General features: G+C 49.5%; 1 protein-coding gene across 2 annotated transcripts in view; it reads right to left on the bottom strand.

The window, feature by feature from the left end:
• The window catches only part of LOC144486179 (uncharacterized), a 29,945-nt gene extending 26,036 nt beyond the window's left edge, over positions 1-3,909 (bottom strand). The window contains exon 1 of one of the 2 annotated variants that reach the window (XM_078204292.1): positions 3,778-3,909. The gene's annotated coding sequence lies outside the window, so the exon portion shown is untranslated. The remainder of the gene's footprint in view (positions 1-3,777) is intronic. The other variant, XM_078204339.1, reaches the window with a different exon arrangement.
• Positions 3,910-19,217: the final 15,308 nt, after the last annotated feature.

Here is a 19,217-nt window from a genome sequence, read left to right as displayed (position 1 = left end):
CCCTACATATTTACCCACTAATCCCTCTAACCCACGCATCCCAGGACACCAAGGGCAATTTTAGCATGGCCAATCAACCTAACCTGCACATCTTTAGACTGTGGGAGGAAACCGGAGCACCCGGAGGAAACCCACGCAGACACGAAGAGAATGTGCAAACTCCACACAGACAGCGACCCAAGCCGGGAATCGAACCCAGGTCCCTGGAGCTGTGAAGCAGCAGTGCTAACCACTGTGCTACCGTGCCGCCCCTTATATGTTCATAAATCCTGTCCCTCAGGATCTTCTCCATCAACTTACCAACCACTGAGGTTAGACTCACCGGTCAGTAATTTCCTGGGCTATCCCTATTCCCTTTCTTGAATATAGGAACCACATCCGCAATCCTCCAATCCTCCGGAACCTCTCCCGTCTCCATCGGCGAGGCAAAGATCATCGCCAGAGGCTCTGCAATCTCTTCCCTCGCCTCCCACAGTAACCTGGGGTACATCCCATCCGGTCCCGGCGACTTATCTATCTTGATGCTATTCAAAATTTCCAACACATCCTCTTTCTTAACGTCCACATACTCAATCTTTTCAGTCCGCCTCAATCCTGTAGTACAACCACCCAGGTCTTTTTCCACCGTGAATACCGAGGTAAAATATTCATTAAGCACCTCTGCTATTTCTTCTGGTTCTGTACAGACTTTCTCACCTTCACATTTTATAGGTCCTATTCCTTCACATCTCATTCTTTTACTCTTCACATATTTATAGAACGCCTTAGGGGAATTAAGGGTTATGGGGAGCAGGCGGGTAAGTGGAACTGATTCACTTCAGATCAGCCATGATCTTATTGAATGGCGGGGCAGGCTCGAGGGGCCAGATGGCCTACTCCTGCTCCTATTTCTTATGTTCTTATTAATCTTACCTGCCAAGGCCTTCTCGTGACCCCTTCAGACTCTCCTAATTTCTTTCTTAAGTCCCTTCCTACAAGCCGTAAACTCATCTAGATCCCTATCATCGCCTAGCTCTCTGAACCTTTTGTACGCTTTCCTTTTCTTTCTCACTAGGTTCAGCGCAGCTTTCGTGCACCACGGTTCCCGTAACCTACCAAAACCTCCCTGTCTCATCGGAACATTGTCATGCAGAACTCCAGACAAACATTCCTTGAAAATCTGCCACCTTACTTCAGTACTTTTCCTCGAGAATACCTCTTTCCAATTTACGCCTCTAATCTCCTGCCTGATGGCTTCATATTTCCTCTTACTCCAGATAAACACTTTCCTAGCTTGCCTGATCCTATCCCTTTCCAATGCTAGCGTAAAGGAGATAGAGTTATGATCACTATCCCCAAGATGCTCCCCCACTGAGAGATCCGACACCTGTCCAGGCTCATTAGCCAGTGCCAGATCGAGTATAGCCTCTCTTTGTGTGGGGGAGTGTTTTCTGACATCATCCCGAAATGGCCTGGTTCAAATTTTAAGGTTCTGCCCCCTTGCTCTGGACTCTCCCCACCGGAGGAGGTAGTTTCTCTCTATCTGCCCTATCATATACTTCAATCATCTTAAAAACCTTGATTAGACCACCCCAAATCTGTACTCGGGAAATACAGGCCTAGTCTATGGAACTTAAATAAAACCATAAGAAACAGGAACAGGAGTAGGCCATTTGGCCTCCTCCATTCAATGGCTGATCCGACATTCCTCATGTCCACTTTTCTGCCCTTTCCCTGTAACCCTTGATTCCCTTACAGATCAAAAATCTATCTGAGCCTTAAATCTACACACGGACTCTGCCCCCACAGCTCTCTGTGGCAAGGAGTTCCAAAGACTCACAACCCTCTGAGAGAAGAAATTCCTCCTCATCTCCGTCTTAAATTGTCGCCCCTTTATTCTGAGACTCTGCCCTCTGGTCCTAGACTCTCCCATGAGGGGAAACATCCTCTCAGTATTTACCCTGTCAAGTCCCTTAAGAATCCTCTATGATTCAATGAGATCCCCTCTCATTCTTCTAAACTCCAATGGGTAGAGTCCCAACCTGTTTAACCTTTCATCATATTTTAACATGTTTAACTCATCAATACCCCTCATCCAAAAGCAATCACTTTCCACACTCTCTGGCAACTCTCTGATGCTTAACCAGACTCTTCACAAACTTGGTGTCAGATTCAACCCCAAGATGTTCTGACCACTGCCGGAATTTTACCCCCGGATTCGGGGTGGGCGTGGCTCGCAGAACGGAATTCTCCATTGGCCTCGGGCGGGATTTTACGAGCCTCGCCTGAGTGAGGTCATAAAATCCCGGCATACACCTCTGCACCATCTGACTGTATGTTTCCAGCTCCAACATCACTGGATTCCTTCCCTGCCACAGCTCAGCTTCTACTCCAAATCTCATCCATACTTGTGTTAACCTCTGCATTTAACCGTTCCAACACACTCGTGACTGACCTCGCACACTCTACTCTCCATAAACATGGACATATCCAAGACTCTGCCGCTCCTGTTCTTACTCATAATAAGTCTTATTCACACTTCAGCTTCATGCTTATTGACCTATAGGTGGCACAGTGGTTCGCACTGCTGCCTCACAGTGCCAGGGATCCAGGTTCAATTCCGGCCTTGGGTCACTGTACGGAGTCTGCACGTTTTCCCCGTGTCTGCATGGGTTTCCTCTGGGTGCTCAGGTTTCCTCCCACACTCCAAGATGTGTAGTTTAGGTGGTTTGACCATGCTAAATTGCCCCTTAGTGGGATTACTAGGGTAAATACGTGTGGTTAGGGGGATATGGCCTGGGTGGGATTGTTGTTGATGCAGGCTCGATGGGCCGAACGGCCTCCTTCTGCACTGTAGGACTCTATGACCTACATTGACTTTGGTTAAGCAATAGTTGGATATTTTATTAATCCGTTCAGGGTCTCTCCCCTCCCTGTCTCTCAGATATTCCAGCACCCCACTGTTCACGATCTCTGCATTCCCCTAATTCAAGCCTCATTCTAATCACTCTGCCACGAGCAACCATGTCATCAGATGCCTGAGTCCTAAGCTCTTGAATTCCCACTCTAAATCTCTCTGTTTCTCTCCCTCGCCTTCTCACAGATCTGCTTGAAAGCATCCTCTTTGAATGAACTTTCATTGTTCAGAACCCAACAGGTAAACCAGGGGATTTGAAGCACAGCCACTGCGGAGATGAGATGGTGAAAGGAGTCTCTAATGGGGTGGGTGAGGGGTGTAGAGAGCTGTCACCTGTCAGCACTGAGACAGGCAAGCAATCCGTTCAGAAACCCGTGAGGCAGCTCACTGACAATTACTGCCTATGTTTTCCACCAACTTCCCAGGCTGATTTCAAACTTCCCAACACTTCCTCTCAGGCTCTGAAAGCCAATGAAAAGATGCACAAATTAAACAAACCCTAAAGGTTGAGAAATCAGTTATTCTGCTGAATGGCATCAAATCAATTGGAATATATTGAATGTGAGAGTTTGAACATGAAAAAGATTCCATTACAATCAGCGAAATCCCTTTCCTGAGGCAATCTCTTAGACACAGGCAGCCACTTCCCAATGCAAACACTTAAAAAAATTACTTCAGATCAGCTCCAATACAGGCGCCCCATTTAAAATCAATTCTGTTCACCTGTTAGAAAAGATTAGTGATCCTCTCAGTGTTTTATTAAAGATAGAACACCAATGTACATCTTGCAAACTGTTACATAAACATTTCAGTCATTTGACTCTGAGTTTGTTCTCCAACAAACAGAACATTGAAAGTGATTGAAATATCTCTGTCATTACCTCAGCACTTTCAGAAGATGTGGAGATGACGGGAGTCCAGTTAAAAAGTGAGAGAAAGTCTTTCTGAGCTGTGACTGGAGTGAAGTCAGTGGCAGTTTGAGGATCAGTCTCGGTGCCAGCCCAGCTCCCTCTGGAAACTTATCTCCCTGTTCTTCAGCTTGTGGCCATATCCCAGCCAATCCCTGCTTTGGGAATCTGACGAAATGAGCTGATACAATCATTATTAACCCTCCAGACGTTAGTCACTGGGGAGGAGAGAGAATTAGCAACATTTACCCTCCGTTCATCTGTGCTGACTTTGCACAAGTTTATTAAATTCTTAACCCTCGCTTCATCAGAGCCACTCAAACCTCCAACTGAGAAAAGGTCCAAACAATACTGAAATAGTTAGATAGATCAGTCAGCGTTTATTGTTGCTAGCTTTGTTAAAGATGGCATTATTGCTGATTTGTGTGCATTATTTTCATATTTAATTAACCATTAGAGGTCCACAAATAACAACAGAAAATGCTGGAAATACTCAGCAGGTCTTGCAGCATCTGTGGAGAGAGAAAGTTTTGAGTCTGTGTGAATCTTCAGAGCTCCATAAATGTTGGTTCGGATGTTGTTTTTCTCTCTAGATGTTGCTGAGTGTGTGTTCGCAGTTAGAGTCACAGAGGTTTACAGCATAGAAACAGGCCCTTCAGCCCAACTTGTCCATGCCGCCCCCTTTTTTAACCCTTAAGCTAGTCCCAATTGCCCGTGTTTGGCTCATATCCCTCTATACCCATCGTACCCATTTAAGTGTCTAAACGCTTTTTAAAAGACAAAATTGTACCCGCCTCTACTACTACCTCTGGCAGCTCGTTCCAGACACTCACCACCCTCTGTGTGAAAAAATTTGCCTCTCTGGACCCTTTTGTATCTCTCCCCTCTCACCTTAAACCTATGCCCTCTAGTTTTAGATTCCCCTACCTTTGGGAAAAGATGTTGACTATCCAGCTGATGTATGCCCCTCATTATTTTATAGACCTCTATAAGATCACCCCTCAGCCTTCTATGCTCCAGAGAAAAAAGTCCCAGTCTATCCCGCCTCTCCTTCTAACTCAAACCATCAAGTCCCTGTTGCATCCTAGTAAATCTTTTCTGCACTCTTTCTAGTTTAATAATTTCCTTTCTATAATAGAGTGACCAGTTGTTTCTGGTGTGTGAGATGTAACATACCCCAGCAGGACAATGCATCTTGTGTGATGTTACACAGGAATATTGACACTGGAAGTGTCAGTGCACTCAGCCTTGCTATGAATGAAAACCCTCCTCTACTTTGCTAACCAGTAAATCCGCCTGGTCTTCACACTTTGACTTTGTGTTGTGTCTTTGAAGGAATTCTGTTCACCTGCTCCCCTTTCTCATCCTGGTTTCCCAAATCTGGGAAGCTGATACTGAACATACAGTCCATTCCCATTGGCTGGTTCATCGAATTCATCACATTATCCATCAATAATGTCACAAACACATCGATATAAAGGAACCTTTGAACGTTTCTCAATGTGTGGGTGATTTCAGGGGAGATTGTTTGCCATTTGCAATCAGGCCAAGTCGAGGGTATTCTATGAAGATCAAAATTAACTCTACAACGTAATTTAAATATTCAGACATTAGTGAAACTAAATGGGGGAAATTTTCTCCTGTCTGTTGGGCAGAACAAATCATAAATCTCTATCCTCCATAAATATTATCGTGATGATACAATTAATTGTGTCTTTAATAGTGTTCGGCTGGTGTGCTCACCTTGTTGTTCCTATCAGACTGTGCCCAGTGTGTACTGTGGGATCAGTCGGCATGGTGGCACAGTGGTTAGCACTGCTGCCTCACAGCTTCAGGGATCGGGGTTCGATTCCGACCTCAGGTCACTGTCTGTGTGGAGTTTGCACGTTCTCCCCGTGTCAGCGTGGGTTTCCTCCGGGTGCTCTGGTTTCCTCCCACAGTCCAAAGATGTGCGGGTTAGGTGCATTGGCCATGCTAAATTGACCCTTAGATGTGTAGGTTAGAGGAATTAGTGGGGTAAATATGTGGGGTTACGGGAATAGGGTCTGGGTGGAATTGTGGTCGGTGCAGACTTGATGGGCCGAATGGTCTCCTTCTGCACTGTGGGGGTTCCATGATTCTTTGATTCTATGATTCAGACGGTGCCCAGTGGATACTGCACGGATTGGTGGATACTGCGGGGATTGGTGGGTAATGCGGGGATTATGGATACTGCACGGATTGGTGGATACTACGGGGATTGGTGGATACCGCGGGGATTGGTGGAGACAGCGGGGATTGCTGGATATTGCGGGGATTGGTGGGTAACGCGGGGATTGGGGGTAACGCGGGGATTGCTGGATACTGCGGGGATTGCTGGATACTGCGGGGATTGGTGGATACTGCGGGGATTGGGGGTAATGCGGGGATTGGTGGATACTGCGGGGATTGGTGGATACTGCGGGGATTGGTGGATACTGCGGGGATTGGTGGATACTGCGGGGATTGGGGGTAACACAGGGATTGGTGGGTAACACGGGGATTGGGGGTAACGCGGGGATTGGGGGTAACGCGGGGATTGGGGGTAACGCGGGGATTGGGGGTAACGCGGGGATTGGGGGTAACGCGGGGATTGGGGGTAACGCGGGGATTGGTGGGTAACACGGGGATTGGGGGGTAACACGGGGATTGGGGGGTAACACGGGGATTGGGGGTAACACGGGGATTGGGGGTAACACGGGGATTGGGGGTAACACGGGGATTGGTGGGTAACACGGGGATTGGGGGTAACACGGGGATTGGGGGTAACACGGGGATTGGTGGGTAACACGGGGATTGGTGGGTAACGCGGGGATTGGGGGTAACACGGGGATTGGGTAACACGGGGATTGGGTAACGGGGGGATTGGTGGGTAACACGGGGATTGGGGGTAACGCGGGGATTGGGTAACGCGGGGATTGCATTATCAACACCTACTTCACATTTTGATTTAACATTTTTGGTTTTCTCTGTGACTTATTTTTCATTTGATGCAATATAAAGATGAAGGGATATGGCAGCAAGGGGGGATCAGGATATTGAATTTGATGATCAGCCACGATCAAAATGAATGGCGGAGCAGGCTTGAAGGGCCGAATGGCCTCCTCCTGCTTCTAGTTTCTATGTTAATATCTCTTTAAAGAGCCCACTCTTTTAATTTGTCCCTCAGTTGTTCAATTTAGTTTAATTAATTTCATGTTCAACTCAAAAGAATATTTAAGAACAGAGTGAAAATGGGACTGTTGGGTTTGTGTGAAATGGGACAGATTCAGAACATGTGAAACACCTCCAATCCGGGCATCAGCAAGAGGATTGTGTTCCACCTCAGTCTGTAATCTCGTGGCCCAGTGTATCCCACACTTTACCATCGATAGTGAAGTGGAGGAGATGATGGCAGAGTGGTGATGACGCTGGACTTGTAATCCAAGAGACTTGGCTAATGTCCTGGGGACGCGGGTTCAAATCCCACCACGGCAGCAGCTGATGGAATGGAAATTCAATTAATAAAGCTGGAATAGAAAGCCAGGCTCAGAAATAGTGAGGCACGGTGGCAAAGTGGTTAGCTGCCTCACAGCCCCAGGGACCTGGACTCGATTCCGGGTTTGGGTCACTGTCCTCGTGTTACTACTCCCAGTCAGGGGGGTTAGCAGGGTAACAATGTGGGGTTATATGGATAGGGCTTTGGTTCAGCTACTCTGTTGGAGTGAGTGGATGGGCTGAATTGCTTCTGCACTGTAGGGATTCTATGATCATCGATTGTTGTAAAAAGAGGTTTGATTCACAATCTGCTGTCCTTACCCGGTCTGGCCTACATGTGACTCCAGAGCCACAGCAATGTGATTGACTCTGAACCGAGCTCTGAGAGGTTCTGTTCAAGGACAGTTAAGGATGGGTTTGTCTGTGTGGGTGGTACCCACATCCCAGAGAGAAAAGAATTACCCTTCATGATGTTCAGCTCATTGAGAAGTACGACTGATTTTACAGAATTTTTAAAAGTGTAGTCACTATTGAAGTGTAGAAAACAAGAATTAAAGTACACTGGGGCTGGTGATACAACAACACATGACGACCTGCCTGCCAAACAGCGGAAGCAGCAAGGAATAGACAGAGCTGAGCGATCCCACAACCAACGGATCAGATCGAAGCTCTGCAGTCCTGCCACATCCAGTCGTGAATGGTGGTGGGCAATTAAATAACTCACCGGAGGAGGAGACTTCACATATATCCCCATCCTCAGTGATGGAGGAGCCCAGCACATCAGCACCAATGATCAACAGCTTGAGTAAGAATGGTACACGGATGAAAATTGTGCGGGACACAGAAAGAACTGCACTACTCCCTCAGCACTGACCCTCTGACAGTGCAGCACTCCCTCAGTACTGACCCTCTGACAGTGCGGCACTCCCTCAGTACTGACCCTCTGACAGTGCGGCACTCCCTCAGCACTGACCCTCTGACAGTGCGGCACTCCCTCAGTACTGACCCTCTGACAGTGCGGCACTCCCTCAGTACTGACCCTCTGACAGTGCGGCACTCCCTCAGTACTGACCCTCTGACAGTGCACCACTCCCTCAGCACTGACCCTCTGACAGTGCAGCACTCCCTCAGTACTGACCCTCTGACAGTGCAGCACTCCCTCAGTACTGACCCTCTGACAGTGCACCACTCCCTCAGCACTGACCCTCTGACAGTGCAGCACTCCCTCAGTACTGACCCTCTGACAGTGTGGCACTCCCTCAGTACTGACCCTCTGACAGTGTGGCACTCCCTCAGTACTGACCCTCTGACAGTGTGGCACTCCCTCAGTACTGACCCTCTGACAGTGCAGCACTCCCTCAGTACTGACCCTCTGACAGTGCAGCACTCCCTCAGTACTGACCCTCTAACAGTGCAGCACTCCCTCAGCACTGACCCTCTGACAGTGCAGCACTCCCTCAGTACTGACCCTCTGACAGTGCAGCACTCCCTCAGTACTGACCCTTTGACAGTACGGAACACCCTCAATACTGACCCTCTGACAGTGCAGCACTCCCTCAGTACTGACCCTCTGACAGTGCAGCACTCCCTCAGTACTGACCCTTTGACAGTACGGAACACCCTCAATACTGACCCTCTGACAGTGCAGCACTCCCTCAGCACTGACCCTCTGACAGTGCGGCACTCCCTCAGTACTGACCCTCTGACAGTGCAGCACTCCCTCAGCACTGACCATCTGACAGTACGGAACACCCTCAATACTGACCCTCTGACAGTACGGCACTCCCTCAGTACTGACCCTCTGACAGTGCAGCACTCCCTCAGTACTGACCCTCTGACAGTGCGGCACTCCCTCTGCGCTGACCCTCTGACAGTGCAGCACTCCCTCAGTACTGACCCTCTGACAGTGCAGCACTCCCTCAGTACTGATCCTCTGACAGTGCAGCACTCCCTCAGTACTGACCCTCTGACAGTGCGGCACTCCCTCAGCACTGACCCTCTGACAGTGCGGCACTCCCTCAGCACTGACCCTCTGACAGTGCGGCACTCCCTCAGTACTGACCCTCTGACAGTGCGGCACTCCCTCAGTACTGACCCTCTGACAGTGCAGCACTCCCTCAGCGCTGAGCCTCTGACAGTGCGGCACTCCCTCAGTACTGACCTTCTGACGGTCTTGCACTCCCTCAGTACTGACCCTCTGACAGTGCGGCACTCTCTCTGTACTGACCCTCTGACAGTGCAGCACTCCCTCAGTACTGACCCTCTGACAGTGCGGCACTCCCTCAGTACTGACCCTCTGACAGTGCGGCACTCCCTCAGTACTGACCCTCTGACAGTGCGGCACTCCCTCAGTGCTGACCCTTGGACAGTGCGGCATTCCCTTAATACTGACAGTGGGGATGTCCATATCTCTCTGGAGTCAGGATTGAACTCAGGAGCCTCTGTGTCAGAGTGGGATCCTAGTGTCGGCATTTTAAAGAAATGCGTGATATGAAGAACTCTGGGATCGATGATGAGAATACAATTTGCCTTTTCCTGCGATGCACCAACTGACACTGACAACGGAAAGAGCACGGTAGCACAGTGGTTAGCACTGCTGCTTCACAGCTCCAGGGTCCCGGGTTCGATTCCCGGCTCGGGTCACTGTCTGTGTGGAGTTTGCACATTCTCCTCGTGTTTGCGTGGGTTTCCTCCGGGTGCTCCGGTTTCCTCCCACAGTCCAAAGATGTGCGGGTTAGGTTGATTGGCCAGGTTAAAATTGCCCCTGAGATGCGTAGGTTAGAGGGATTAGCGGGTAAATATGTGGGGGGTAGGGCCTGGGTGGGATTGTGGTCGGTGCAGACTCGATGGGCCGAATGGCCTCCTTCTGCACTGTAGGGTTTCTATGATTCTATGATTTCTATGATGAGCATCATTGAACATTTGGGAATGAATTGACATTCTAACATGGGCCACTGTGTCAGCTGCCAGCCAACCCCCCATTCCCCCCGGGCAACAACACCCCCACAGGCAGCCCCCTCTCCCCCCATCCCCCAGGCAACAACACCCCCACAGGCAGCCCCCTCTCCCCCCATCCCCCCGGGCAACAACACCCCCACAGGCAGCCCCCTCTCCCCCCATTCCCCCCGGGCAACAACACCCCCACAGGCAGCCCCCTCTCCCTCCATCCCCCAGGCAACAACACCCCCACAGGCAGCCCCCTCTCCCCCCATCCCCCCGGGCAACAACACCCCCACGGGCAGCCCCTCTCCCTCCATCCCCCAGGCAACAACACCCCCACAGGCAGCCCCCTCTCCCCCCATCCCCCCGGGCAACAACACCCCCACAGGCAGCCCCTCTCCCCCCATCCCCCAGGCAACAACACCCCCACAGGCAGCCCCCTCTCCCCCCATCCCCCCGGGCAACAACACCCCCACAGGCAGCGCCTCTCCCCCCATCCCCCCGGGCAACAACACCCCCACAGGCAGCCCCCTCTCCCTCCATCCCCCAGGCAACAACACCCCCACAGGCAGACCCTTCTCCCCCCATCCCCCCGGGCAACAACACCCCCACAGGCAGCCCCCTCTCCCTCCATCCCGCCCGGGCAACAACACCCCACAGGCAACCCCTCTCCCCCCATCCCCCAGGCAACAACACCCCCACAGGCAGCCCCCTCTCCCCCCATCCCGCCCGGGCAACAACACCCCCACAGGCAGCCCCTCTCCCCCCATCCCCCAAGCAACAACACCCCCTCAGGTAGCCCCCTCTCCCCCTAACCCTCAGACAACAACACTCCCACAGGCAGCCCCCTCTAGTCCCCCCATCCCCCAGATAACAACACCCCCACAGGCAGCCCCGTTTCCCCCCCCGCCCCCCCCCCCCCCCCCCCCATCCCGTAGGCAACAACACTCCCACACGCAGCCCCATCCCCCCAGACAACAATAACACCCATCAGGCAGCCACCCGCATAGGTAGCCTCTCCCCTCTCCCACTCCCTCCCCCAGGCAGACACCACCCCAGACAGCCCCTCCACCCCCACACCCCCAGGCTGAACTCTGCCGCAGTGCGGGTGTGCAGTGTGGTGAGACACATTGTCAATCCTTGCCAAGCCTGGAGCTGGAAGCAAGCAGCTACACGTCTCCAACTTGTTTGTTTGTTTTATCTTGCTGGACTTTTATCCCCTTGGGGAGGTGTGTGGAAACGTTGAAGGATGTCGCAGGCTGATTATCACCTTGTTTGTGCTGCTTCCTCTCCACTCACTCTGTGGGTGTCACCAGCATTTATTGCCCATCCCTAATTGCCCTGGAACTGAGTGCTCGCTCGGCCGTTTCAGAGGGCAGTTGAGAGTCAACCACATTGCTGTGGGCCTGGAGTCACATGTAGGCCAGACTGGGTAAGGACGGCAGATTTCCTTCCCTAAAGAACATAAGAACATAAGAAATAGGAGCAGGAGTAGGCCATCTGGCCCTTCGAGCCTGCCCCGCCATTCAACAAGATCATGGCTGATCTGAAGCGAATCAGTTCCACTTACCCGCCTGCTCCCCATAACCCCTAATTCCCTTATCGATCAGAAAACTATCTACCCGTGATTTAAACATATTCAACGAGGAAGCCTCCACCACTTCAATGGGCAGAGAATTCCAGAGATTCACTACCCTCTGAGAGAAGAAGTTCCCCCTCAACTCTGTTCTGAACCGGCCCCCTCTTATTTTGAGGCTGTGCCCTCTAGTTCTGGTTTCCCTTCTAAGTGGAAAGAATCTCTCCACCTCTACCCTATCCAGCCCCTTCATTATCTTATATGTCTCTATAAGATCACCCCTCATCCTTCTAAACTCCAACGAGTACAGACCCAATCTGTTTAATCTCTCCTCATAAGCCACACCCCTCATCTCCGGTATCAACCTGGTGAACCTTCTCTGCACTCCCTCCAAGGCCAATATATCCTTCCGCAAATAAGGGGACCAAAACTGCACACAGTACTCCAGTTGCGGCCTCACCAGTGCTTTGTATAGTTGCAGCAAGACCTCCCTGCTTTTATATTCTATCCCCCTCGTGATAAAGGCCAACATTCCATTCGCCTTCTTGATCACCTGCTGCACCTGCAGACTGAGTTTTTGCGATTCGTGCACAAGGACCCCCAGGTCCCTCTGCACAGTCGCACGATGTAATTTTTCTCCATTTAAATAATATTCCAATTTACTATTATTTCTTACAAAGTGGATAACCTCACATTTGCTAACGTTATATTCCATCTGCCAGATCCTCGCCCACTCGCTCAGCCTATCCAAATCTCTCTGCAGACTTTCCGTGTCCTCCACGCAATTCGCTTTCCCACTCACCTTCGTGTTATCAGCAAACTTGAATACCCTACATTCAGTCCCCTCCTCCAGATCATCTATGTAAATGGTAAACAATTGAGGCCCCAGCACCGATCCCTGCGGCACGCCACTGGTCACCAACTGCCAACCAGAAAAGCTCCCATTTATCCCAACTCTCTGCTTCCTGTTAGATAGCCAATCCCCAATCCACGCCAACACCTTACCCCTAACTCCGTGTACCCCAAGGATACAGGGTGTCTGGTACAGGGTGTCTGATAAAGGATATTAGTGAACCAGGTAGATTTTTGCAACTACTGGCTACGGTTTCATGGTCATCTTTACTGAGACTAGCTTTAATTCCACATTTAATGATGAAATTGAAATTCCACCAGCTGCCAGGGTGGGATTTGAACCCATGTTTCCAACCTTGAGTCTGGATTACTAATGGAGTGGCAGAACCAATACGCTAGTCTCTCCCCATGAGCACAGAGGGGGGCATCAGGCACAGAGTCACAAAACCCCCAACAAATATCTCCAGCAGGTGTGGTGGCTTTGTCCCAGCAGCAGCAAGTACAGCTTGCGGGGCGGGGGGATGTCTGCCTGGTGAGGGGAGGGGAGCCAGCAGGCTGTGTGCCTGTGGGGGGGGGGAGGGGGGTCAGTGGGCTGTGCCTGTGGGGGGATGGTTGGGGAGGAATGTCTGCTTGGGGGGGTGGGTGCGGGGTGTCTGACACAGGAATCTGGAATCTGGAGACAGGCAGATCCAAGTTGCGATGCAAATAAATCTTCAATACAATTCCTGTCCTTTTAGAAAGCAGTCAATTTTGAATCACATTATAGGGGAAATAAACTTGAATTTAATCATACAGAAATGTTTCCTTGTGATCTTTATCACGCTATTTAATACTTTCTGCTTCTTGCCGACCACATAAAGACTCAGATCCCCATTGGCCAGTGCTCTTAACGCACTCAATGGCTATTGCTCTGTGTGAGGGATGGTGGGAGATGGGGACAGTGGGGTCTGTGGCTGAGGGAGGAACTAAGACATGTCCTTTGGAGATTTATCTGCCTCCAGTGTGAAGCCTCTGGAATGTTGGAAATTTATCAGGATCTCAAGCCTGGTATTAAGGATTCAGAAATCCCAAAACCGGAGCCGTGAGCTGAGAAAAGAGAAGCAGGAAGTCCCAGACATGGTGTTGACATTGGTGCCTTCATGTGAGAGTCACCAACCCTGGTCCAATGTGCAAAGTAGAAAAACCTGCCAGGAGCAGAAGTTAATGCCTGAAAATGAGGTCCTGACCGTTACTACAGCACAGGACCACACCATGCTGAATCAAAGGATCCTGCAGCACAGCAGCAGGCAACTCAGCTCATCACATCTGTGCCAACTCTTCAAACTGGCTGGCAATTTAGTCCCTTGCCCCAGCTTTCTCCCCATAACCAGAAAATTCATCCTCTTCAAATACACGTCCCTCACACATCAATAACTAAATACACCGGAGCCCACACAAACTCACCTCAATCCCATATTGTACAAACACACAGCCAGAACACACACCCAACCACCCAGAACACACACACCCAACCACCCAGAACACACACACCCAACCACCCAGAACACACACACCCAACCACCCAGAACACACACACCCAACCACCCAGAACACAGACACCTAACCAACCAGAACACACACACCCAACCACCCAGAACACACACACCCAAAAACCTAGAAAACACAAACCCAACCACCCAGAACACACACACCCAACCACCCAGAACACAGACACCTAACCAACCAGAACACACACACCCAACCACCCAGAACACACACACCCAACCAACCAGAACACACACACCCAACCACCCAGAACACACACACCCAACCACCCAGAACACACACACCCAAAAACCTAGAAAACACAAACCCAGCCACCTCGGAAGATTGGTTGGGAGTGGGGTATGTGTTTGTCTGGTATTATGTGAAGAATGATGTACATCCCAGTGAGGAAACAATCCAGTCATTATGTGAACAATTAACAAAAATATTTATTAACTTAAAAACAAAAACACACATGACAAGGACTTTAATACTCTAATTGTGTTTAAGGACACTGCTAGCTATACACTCATAATTTTACACGAAACTATCGCTTTATCCCCAAAATGCCTACATTTGCTTAAACTCTGAGGCACCCCTTTTCCCAAACAGCATCCAATGTTGAGTAACTCAATAATCTAAATCCAGCAAATAATTACCACACATGCAGGTTAAGGGCCACATCTGGGGAATGTCTTCCGGTTCAGTTAAGGTGGAAAATGGCTGCTTCCCTCAGGAGACTATGGCTGCAACTTGCTGCAATTCTGATGTTAGCTGTTTCTCTCTGTCTGTCTTTCTCTTCCTCCTATTTGACATTGATCCCAATCCCTTTGCTTTTATCCCCCTGTGAAGTCGGCTTTTGGCAGCTATGTGTCAATTTCCTTATCTCTCCATTTTGAACTGGCCCCATCTCCAGCCCCATTGTTCTCACCAGTGACACACATCAACACTGGGGTTTCCGTGGATAGGCAAGTTTACATCGCATCATTTCTCCCGCCACCTGCCTCTAATCACCGCCCTGTTTTCACTTGTTTTTCAATCTTAATTTTCCCCAATTCTTAACACTCTTTAAAAATGAAACATCTTCATTTGAAAGACAATTTTATTTCTCAACCAATTCCTTATTGGTTTTATCTTGCCAAACATTACAAAGATTTAAAAACAGACATTAATTTAAAACTATCTCAAAGTATTTACACCCAATGTTCCCAATTATCTCTTACACTCGGGATAAAACATCTGCAAAGACATTTTCTCTCCCGGCCACAAAATGATTTTAAATTAAACGTTTGGAGTAACAACACCCTACACCTCCCTACCCCCTTCCCCCCCCCCCCAACCACACACAGACACACCCAGATACACACACACCCACAACACCCTACACCTCCCTACCCCCTTCCCCCCCCCCCAACCACACACAGACACACCCAGATACACACACACCCACAACACCCTACACCTCCCTACCCCCTCCCCCCCTCAACCACACACAGACACACCCAGATACACACACACCCACAACACCCTACACCTCCCTACCCCCCCCCAACCACACACAGACACACCCAGATACACACACACCCACAACACCCTACACCTCCCTACCCCCTCCCCTCCCCCCCAACCACACACAGACACACCCAGATACACACACACCCACAACACCCTACACCTCCCTACCCCCTCCCCCCCAACCACACACAGACACACCCAGATACACACACACCCACAACACCCCACACCTCCCTAGCCACTCCCCCAACCACACACAGACACACCCAGATACAAACACACAACACCCTACACCTCCCTACCCCCTCCCCCCCAACCACACCCAGATACACACACACCCAACACCCTACCCCCTCCCCCAACCACACACAGACACACCCAGATACACACACACCCACCTCACACACACAACACCCTACACCTCCCTACCCCTCCCCCCAACTACACACACACCCACAACACCCTACACCTCCCTCCCCCCCCCAACCACACACAGACACACCCAGATATACACACACCCTACACCTCCCTACCCCCCCCCCCCTCCCCCAACCACATACAGACACACCCAGATACACACACACACACCCACCTCACACAAAGGCCTACACCTCCCCCCCCACAGACAAACACACACCTGGACACACACACACGCCCAGGCACACACACATACCCACTTCACACACACATCCAGACACATAAAGCCCTACATTTTCCCCACACTATTGGAGGTGGAGTCTTTCAGGTGAGATGTTTAACCTCGGCTCTGCCCACTCTCTCAGGCAGATGTAAATATCCAATGTCACTATTTAGCAGGGCGGTGAATTCTCCCTGTGTCCTGAATGCTCTTTATCCATGATGTGGAGATGTCGGCGTTGGACTGGGGGATAAAGAGTTCAGTAAGAAGTCTAACAACACTAGTTTAAAGTCCAACAGGTTTATTTGGTAGCAAAAGCCACTAGCTTTCGGAACAGGTGTTCCTTCGTCAGGTGGGTGGGAGTTCTGATCACAAACAGGGCACAAAGACACAAACTCAATTTACATGAATAATGATTGGAATGTGAGTCTTTACAGCTAATCAAGTCTTAAAGGTACAGACAATGTGAGTGGAGGGAGCATTAAGCACAGGTTAAAGAGATGTGTATTGTCTCCAGACAGTGAGATTTTGCACATCCAGGCAGGTTGTGGGGGTGACAGATAGTGTGACATGAACCCAATATCCCGGTTGAGGCCGTCCTCATGTGTGCAGAACCTGGCTATCGCTCTCTGCTCAGCGACTCTGCCTTTCAGTCTTTGCTTCATTTATCTGCTTCCCATTGTCAGGAAGAGAGAAAGCCTGAACATTCCTGCTTTAAGCTAAAAGTATTGAAGCTTTTATTGGCATCGAGGTAGAATGATATAATTTCAAGTTTCACCAGTGTACAATAACGTCAGTCACAGAACAATGCCTCATCAGTCACTTGGCTAACTGTTTTCCCAACTCCTCCTCCACAAGCTCCCCACAGCAGCGGGTAAATCACTGACCCACTCTCTGTAACGGAAATAAAATTGGTTTTGTATCTGGCGTTGAGTGAGCCGGATCTGAAAGCTGGTAAACTATCACTGGCTGGTGACTCAGCGGATTGCTTAGTGTTGCTGAAAAACTGCAATGCCAAGAGTTTGTGTTTAAGCAGGGCTGTGAGTGTAGAGGAAGAGGTGGATGGAGACACTTCACCAGGACAGGAGGGGGCATTCTATCGCATACTGGATACGGAGCCAACAAAAAGAGTAGGAATAGTAACCCAAGACCCTGCTCAAAGAAGGTGAGTTTTAAAATACTGAGGGAGGAGGCGGAGAGACTGAGAGATTTTGGGGGGAATTCTAGGCTGGAATTTTACCGTCCTGTCCGCCATGGGAATTGGCGTGGCCAAGGGGCAGACAATGGGAAGGTCCGTGGACCTCGGGTGGGATTTTATGGTTTTGGGAATGGCGAGACTGCAAAATACCGCCCCCTAGAGTTCGGTGACGGGGGAGGGGTGGAAGAGACTGGAGTCAGAGAAATGGAAAGTTCATGATTGTAGAGGAGATGATATTGATAGGGAGGATGACAATTTAAAAATGGTTTCCAAAATGTAGAGTGATGTTCAAAGGTATATTCGGAGGCGGATAACAATAGTGCCCAATGTTGTATTGTAGCTGAAGCAATTGGTGGATTCACTTTGTCTTCCTTGAAAAGCCCTAAAAGTGGCTTGTGTTCCGTGATGTCAGTAAAATGTCTCCCGGAAATGTCTTGATGAAATTTTCTTGATGCTTAAGATAACAGCTGGACCTTCCTTTTCCATCTGGGAATATCCACTTCCCACGTCTGACAGGGGTCTGGATACATTCCTCATGGCTCTTTCAGACCCGTTATCCACTGTGTGGATAACACAGTCCCAAGCCCACACTGTGAAGCATTGCATGTAAGTCCTATCTGTTTAGAGGGGTTGAAACGCACTAATAAACATGTTGACTGAAGTGCCTCCTTAATCTGGCTAAAAGCCTCTTATTGTGATGCTTTCCAACACCATCTCTGGCTTTGCTTTTACAGTAACAGTGCTGAGTTCGAGGTGTTCCGAGGGGCTGGTACCGCTTTAATCACTTTCACATTGTCCTCCATTGGGTGTAACCCTTGAACATTAACTCAATAATCGAGAGAAGCCGCCTCATTTGCTTGGAAGGTGCACTTTTCTCTGTTTAAGCACACTCCTGCCTCCTGGAATCAGAGAATCATAGAATCACTACAGTGCAGAAGGAGGCCATTCAGCCCATCAAGCATACACCGACAGCAATCCCTCTTAGGCCCTATCCCTGTAACCCCACACTCAAGGGTAATTTAGCAAGACCAATCCATTTAATTTATCCAATTTCATTTGAAAGTTATTGATGAATCTGCTTCCCCCACGCTTTAAAGCATTGACTTTGAAATCTTATCCACTCTCTGATTCAAAGGTTTTTCCTCCTGTTGCTTCTGGTTCTTTTGTGAATTCTCTTCTGTCCGTGCCCTTTGGTAACGGAGCTTTCTGCCACTGAAAAGTATTCTCGTTTCAGGTCCCCCTACAATACTTGTCAATGGCGTCACTGCATTCCATCCTGGAACACCCGTACAATTGTAATCCAATTATTAGACCAAAGGCAAATTGTGAGAAGCATTTCTTTGTAATTCCACTCCTGAAATTCACTTGTTTTAGGAAGTAAAGCACATTATAATAACATCCCAGATGATGTTTGCTACATATTACATCAGCTCAAATTCAAACAATAGCTTTGCTCTTTTGCCTTCAATTGCAAAGCAATCTCATACCGTGAATTACAGAATTCTGTTCACGCTTATTGGAGAGGCAAGGTTTGTGAAATGGAAATCACAAAGTTAGCCATTTCACGAAAGATTCTACAGGGTCAGAGGTGAAGCTGGAGAGAACATGTATCTTTATTTAATTCATTCATGTGATGTTATTGGAAAGGTCAACATTTATTCGATAAGGTCCCCCAT

Source organism: Mustelus asterias, chromosome 1 (genome assembly GCF_964213995.1).
Source record: "Mustelus asterias chromosome 1, sMusAst1.hap1.1, whole genome shotgun sequence".
Taxonomy (NCBI): Eukaryota; Metazoa; Chordata; class Chondrichthyes; order Carcharhiniformes; family Triakidae; genus Mustelus; species Mustelus asterias.
Note: the sequence above shows the minus strand (reverse complement) of the source record. Positions and strands in the feature narration are given on the sequence as shown.